Here is a 6324-nt window from a genome sequence, read left to right on the forward strand (position 1 = left end):
GCGATTTTGAAAAAGGTCAGCGCAACGATCGAAGAGCTATAGTCTCGGACATTTTAAGAGCTCAGCTAACGAAGGCACCTTTGAGGAGAGCATATAGCGCAATCAATAACTATTCAAATTGCACGAAACATTGCACCGCTAAACTTGCATTGAAACAGGCCATCCTTTGGCTTTTCTAAATTTGTTTTTACTTAATTTTAAAAACCGTAGCATCGTGACCAAAACATGCCACAGCACAAGAGAGCCCCAGGCGCACCCAAGATGGGCAAATGCTGTCGGGGGATGATGTGTCCAAATTTCTGTCGGAAAAACTGGTCAGCAAAACCATGTTCATGTATGTGTTTGGAAGAAGGTGGCGAACGTCGTGAACCACATTACGGAACGCTTTTCAAAAGCCATCACGGTGGAGCACACTCAGGAATTTCACAAGTTCCCACCAGTGGCAGTGACACCGACGATTCTGAGGGCGCACCATCTATCTACCGACGCGGGTCTTGTGATAATAGCATGGCGGTATTGCGTTACTGCGAGCGCGCCGAGCCCAAATGTGTGGGCGAAAGAGTTAGTTTCTCCCATGAGTTAGCTTGCAGATGAGCGGATCATATCATTGCTGTACTGAGTCGTGTTGTATGATGCTTTCAAGTCAGGTTATTATATTACACTATTGCAAACGGCTTACAGTGATGTTCGGTTTGCTGCATGTGCACCTTACGTGCCACTTGATGCGACCATGTATGTTGAGTGACAGATATGCGTTTGCACATACATTTCGTGGTGAAAGCCATTTCATATTTTCTGCTCAGAGTACTTTCAGTCCTCATTAAAATCGTCAGCTATTCAATGCGTTACACCGACACGTCAACGACAACGACACGACCGACACGTTTTCAAACATGTACACACACACATCCATGTATATACTCATCCATGTATATGTATATGTATTGGTGATATATATATATATATATATATATATATATATATATATATATATATATATATATATTGTGTGTATGTCAAGACAATAAAAGTGTGTGTTTGTGTTATATTTCTTAAATAAATAAATTGCGTACCTTAATATTTTCAGAGTAGTATATGACATTCGAACTCGTGATCTGCATCACTTGCAAAATCCAGGTAGAGTGCGTCTTGCGTGCCAAGTCTGCAAGGAAAACTGCAACTTTCAGAAGAAAAACGCATCTTTTTCAGGCTTGGTTTTGGTACAAACGTCATTGCTGCAAATTTTTTCCGGTTGAAAAATATCAGTGTGAATGAAAAAAATGTTTTCAAAAAATCATGTCATATCACGTCACGTGTCACTGTTTTGAAATCTGAGTAAAAACATGTTTGAAAATCGCCAAGAGATGCGTTGGATCATTGCGGGTTTAGCACATATAATTTGGCACAACTGAGATAAATGTTTTGGGGTTGCGGACCGCCAATGTCACTCATGTTAGTTGACCTAAAAATGCTCAACACTGTAACTCCACAGCCGTTGCTCTGGCCTGTTTTTTAAATGGCACAGTTGAAGTTGGGGTATAAGACAATCCCATACTGAAGCTATCCGCAAAATCCAAAATATGGGGTGGTATTTTGGCCTCTTCACCTGTCGATTTGGCGTGAAGTGGCCGACAACGGCAATCTTGCGAAAGTTTCATAAAGCCCAGCGTTACACAACAACCTAGTTTTTTACCTGATATGCTGGACTACGCCGAACGCATTTAACATCTTTAACTCCATGAAGCTACCCTGAGATGATTAAACAGTCAGGCAGAAATACCAAGTATGTAAAAAGACAAAACAAGCCTTTGTTATGAAGGAACTTGCAGTTTGCTCTTAAACGTGCCTGATCACCACGCATAGTGGGAAAAAGATGCTGTCATTTACCATGCAAAGCACTTTTGTCCGGTTCGGTTTGAGGAAGATGACTGATGAACTATGCAACTCGGCATGCATGTTTAAGGTAGTACAAAAGCAAGCTGAACGCAAATCAAACATGGCAAAGTGTGGGGAGGGGGCAAGTAACAGTGTTGCCTCCTCCCCCACACCTCGAAAAATGGGGGCCACGGACCTCTTGACATTCCCTGCTCTTACATTAATGTTACTGGGTTTAGGCGCGACAATTGGATTTTACAGTGTCGGTGGTTTGAGGTACTGCCGCGCTGCTTCCGGTGAGAGTACTGCACCACTGAACAACAATTCTCTGTCGCATTTGCTGAAAGTGCAGCGACATGTAGCGCCACATATGCGAGGTGCGTGAGGTCATGGCAGGTCAACTGCAAGCGTTGCTTCACGATCAGTCTTTGTAAATCTATGATCGAAAGGTCGTTTGCCGGAAACCCGGGAAAGGTCCTCCGCCGATCAAGGACAGTTATGGCATGTGCTGACCTGTGACCTGTACGACTCCGGGCTGGAGTCGTGCCGATCACTCTTGCAACGCCATGCCTTCATTCGGAACTCGTATTTCGAGTTCAGGGCGCGATACTATCCAACAACCATCTTAGTAAAATTCACTCACCAGCAGTATCACTTGACCTCGTTTGACGCATGAGCAATCCCGCCCAGAGTCATCGTAGGCCTGGTGGGCCCGCAGACTACCCAACAGCGGCACCGACAGCGGCCATTGTCGCTAACAAGCCATGGAGAGGCTCGTGGTGTCGACCGTTTGGCCGCCTCCACTGCGCCGGGACGATTCCGCGGAAGCGTAGCTGCTCGTTAGCCGAGGCGCTGCCGACGCTCCCGCCAGTTGGCCGTGTAGTCTTTCACCGCGGATGCAACCAGTCGCTTTCAACTCCCCCACGATGCGCGCGTCCTCTTTCCTATTATGCGTTAGTAATTGGACCTTGGTCAGTCTCTCGGAAACCAATTTATGCGTCTAGGACGCGAGAGCGGTTGCCATTTGCGCTAACGAGGTGCGGCATAAACAAGAGGATGCAATGTCCGGTGCGGGGCGCGGCCGTCGACACTTGACACCCGCTGGTGTTAAGTTCGAACGGCGTCTTACGTATACGTCAAGGAACCTCGCGCTGGGCCTGCAGCACGTCGTGTACTACATGCTAGGGTACGGCTCAAGTCACTATTCGGCTGGGTCCACGCTGCCCACGGATCTTTAGTGACGGACTTTCAGAGTCTGAATGCGTGTGAGGATATGTACTAAGGCAGTGCTCTCCGTTTGTGGGTGAGCAAGGCATGGCAGAACAGGGCAAAGCAATGGCGCGTTCGTCGTCGCAGGAACCATGGAATCCATCGAGGTTTGAGTCACACAGGGTGGTCCTCCCATGGAATCCCTCAGCTCACAGTCCCACTGGTTCACTGGTTCACTGGTTCACCAGTGCCAGGGATATCCGGTACAAAAAACCTGCCGACCCCGGCAGCTGCCTGGCTGTCAAGGTGTTAAAGGGATCAGAGTTCAAACGCCACCAAAAGTTACATGCGGGCTATCAACAAAATTCCCTGCAATAAGCGAACGTCGGAAATTTATGGCCGCCATCACACTGATGTGAATGAAAGGTCAAGTGTGGCCCTCACATTTCTGCACACAATCTTATGCATGTATGTCGCTGCGGAAAACCATTATCAGGGTTCCGTACGTGTTCCTGCATTGCGTGAAGTGAAATTAAGCCCGTACAAATACGCTTGCAGTTCTGTTGATGCTACTCCTATGAGGCCTTGTAGTCCCTATAAAAGGTTAATTATGTCTTAAATGTGATGCAGTGTAGTGGTACGGTGTTTTTTCGGTTGAAGTATTAACGAAATTTGAACTCTCGCAGCGCATTCGCATTTCACCCAATGCCATTGCTTAGATGAAGCATCAGGTTCACCTTGAGGTTAAATGAATTCAAATTCGTGCATGAACAGATGTTTATTCATATGTTTAAAAAATGGAGTGAAATCAGGAACCCCAAACGACTTCCTCTCTTTTGTAACAATGGCTTGTTAAACCCTGGCATGGGGTCACAGTGGTTGAGAGCAAATGTTAAAACATACTGCAGCTAGGATCTATCAGAGGAACTCCGCAGAGTGACTCGCGAATGGCTATCTTCTGAATTCATTATTGTGTCGTGTGTTTATGTGGTCATGGATAGCATCAACTTGTGGAGGGATCAGAAGTCTTGAATGCTATTTAATGCGTGAAAAAAAAACTGAAAATAAGTGTGATCGGAAAGGCAGCTGCATCTATCTTCTTAAATTCCTACCGAAATGAAGAACCACTTTTCGGCTAAGCCAGCACGTGGTTAAAAAGCATACCTCTTGGTGCAATTTGCGCAAATACACAACAGAAATTAGGCGCGGTATCAACTGTGCAGCGAGTTAGATGTTCTTGCTGCCACGCGCTCAAGAACACCACACAAATTACGTCATTCACGCGATGTATGTCAGCAGAAGGCAACTTTGTGAATGGATCTCGAACAAAACCTGTTTTTCTTGAGCGCCATGTGCACATCACCAGGGATGTTGAAACATGTGACATATACGTGAGGACACGGCTACACAATGTTGATCCGTTCGGCACATTTGCCGAGGTGAAGGCGTGGTTAACTCGGGTTCTTCGGTGGGGAAAGCAAGGACGAGAAAATCCAGTGAGATGTAAAATCTCTTACAAAAAAACTCCGAACGGTTGAGGATGTTTAATTACGCGTTATACATTTAGCCTAGTTATTCTTAATTGTTACCCTAGTTGTCGTCTATAACCTAGTTATTCTTAATTGTTAAATTACACATCTAGCCTAATTATTCAGTGGTTGAGAGAGCTGCCTGCTTCACTTACGTCATGACTAGTATCCCTGCATCAGGGACACTTCTGCACGGAGGGTAAGAACGCATAAGCGTTTGAAAACATCAAAAAGTAGCCGGTCGCCCATTTAAAGCGTCGGAAACCCACAGGTGTAGCTAATAAGCTCGCACAGCACCTGTGCGTGACTTCATTCTTGACGTCGGAGCCGCTCGCGCAAGCTGTGTGCCCGTCTCGCATCCCTTGTCGTCCGGCCAGCTCCAGGAATCGCGCCCCTTGTCGCCCGGCCAGCTCCAGGATCGCGTCCCTTGTCGCCCGGCCAGCTCCAGGAATCGCGTCCCTTGTCGCCCCCGGCCAGCTCCAGGAAACGCGCCCCTTGTCGCCCAGCCAGCTCCAGGAATCGCGCCACCTGTCGCCCAGCCAGCTCCGGGAATCGCGCACCTTGTCGCCCAGCCAGCTCCGGGAATCGCGCTCCTTGTCGCTCGGCCAGCTTCAGAATCGCGCCCCTTGTCGCCCAGCCAGCTCCGGGAATCGCGCATCTTGTCGCCCAGCCAGCTCCGGGAATCGCGTCCCTTGTCGCTCGGCCAGCTCCAGGAATCGCGTCCCTTGTCGCTCGGCCAGCTCCAGGGAATCGCGCCCCTTGTCGCCCCAACCAGCTCCAAGAATCCCGGTGGCAAGATGCGGTGAAGAACCCAGGGCGCGACTCGTCATTATTTGACTGAAGATGTCAGCAGCACGCTTGCTCCCTTGCGATGACTCCTGAAACAAGTGACGGCTGGTGAAGGCTGGCGTCAGCCGGACGCAGTCGCATGCATACGTACGAAGCAGACCTGGAGTGTGTCGACTTGATGGACGCGGTGAATAGCCTTGAGCTCCTGGTATTTCGGGATTACGAGTCGCCAGTTCTTATTTGGCAGTCAGTAGCCTTCATGGTACCGAGAGGGCCTGGTTGAGCGACGTCATCAAGGAAGCGTGGCTATATCAACAAAATTTGACGTCTTTTCTTTCTTTCTTTATCTCGTCTACACCATACCACCGTACGTCCCATCGCACACGGCATCAGACCAACCACCCTAAAGGCACGAATTAACTTCTTTTTTAGTTAGTCAGTAGTCAAGGAAAAACATACCTTTGCAAGGTATTTTCTGGTCGAATAGAGCGATTGTTGTGGAATGTGCAATAGTCCAGCTTAACGCTTAGCAGATGTGAAAATCGGTCATTTTCTCCACTCAGTGCTGAAATGTTGGGTGTGAAAAGAAAACCGTTTGCCTCATGTGTGTCGATTCCTCGAAGTGACTACGGGAAGAAGTCTTGGAGGTCGCCATAACGGAACAGGCACGAAAACGTCTCGGATGTCGCCCACTTGGTTTTTGGTTTCTGGATATCCATTATATGCATAATATATATACATATATATATATATATATATATATATATATATATATATATATATATATATATATATGTGTGTGGTGTGTGTGTGTGTGTGTTGTGTGTGTGTGTGTGTGTGTGTGTGTGTGGGTGTGTGTGTGTGTGTGTGTGGGTGTGTGTGGTGTGTGTGTGTGTGTGTGTGTGTGTGTGTGGGTGTGTGT

The sequence above is a fragment of the Pollicipes pollicipes genome, unplaced genomic scaffold (assembly GCF_011947565.3).
Source record: "Pollicipes pollicipes isolate AB1234 unplaced genomic scaffold, Ppol_2.1 Scaffold_4335;HRSCAF=5105_pilon_pilon_pilon, whole genome shotgun sequence".
NCBI lineage: Eukaryota > Metazoa > Arthropoda > Thecostraca > Pollicipedomorpha > Pollicipedidae > Pollicipes > Pollicipes pollicipes.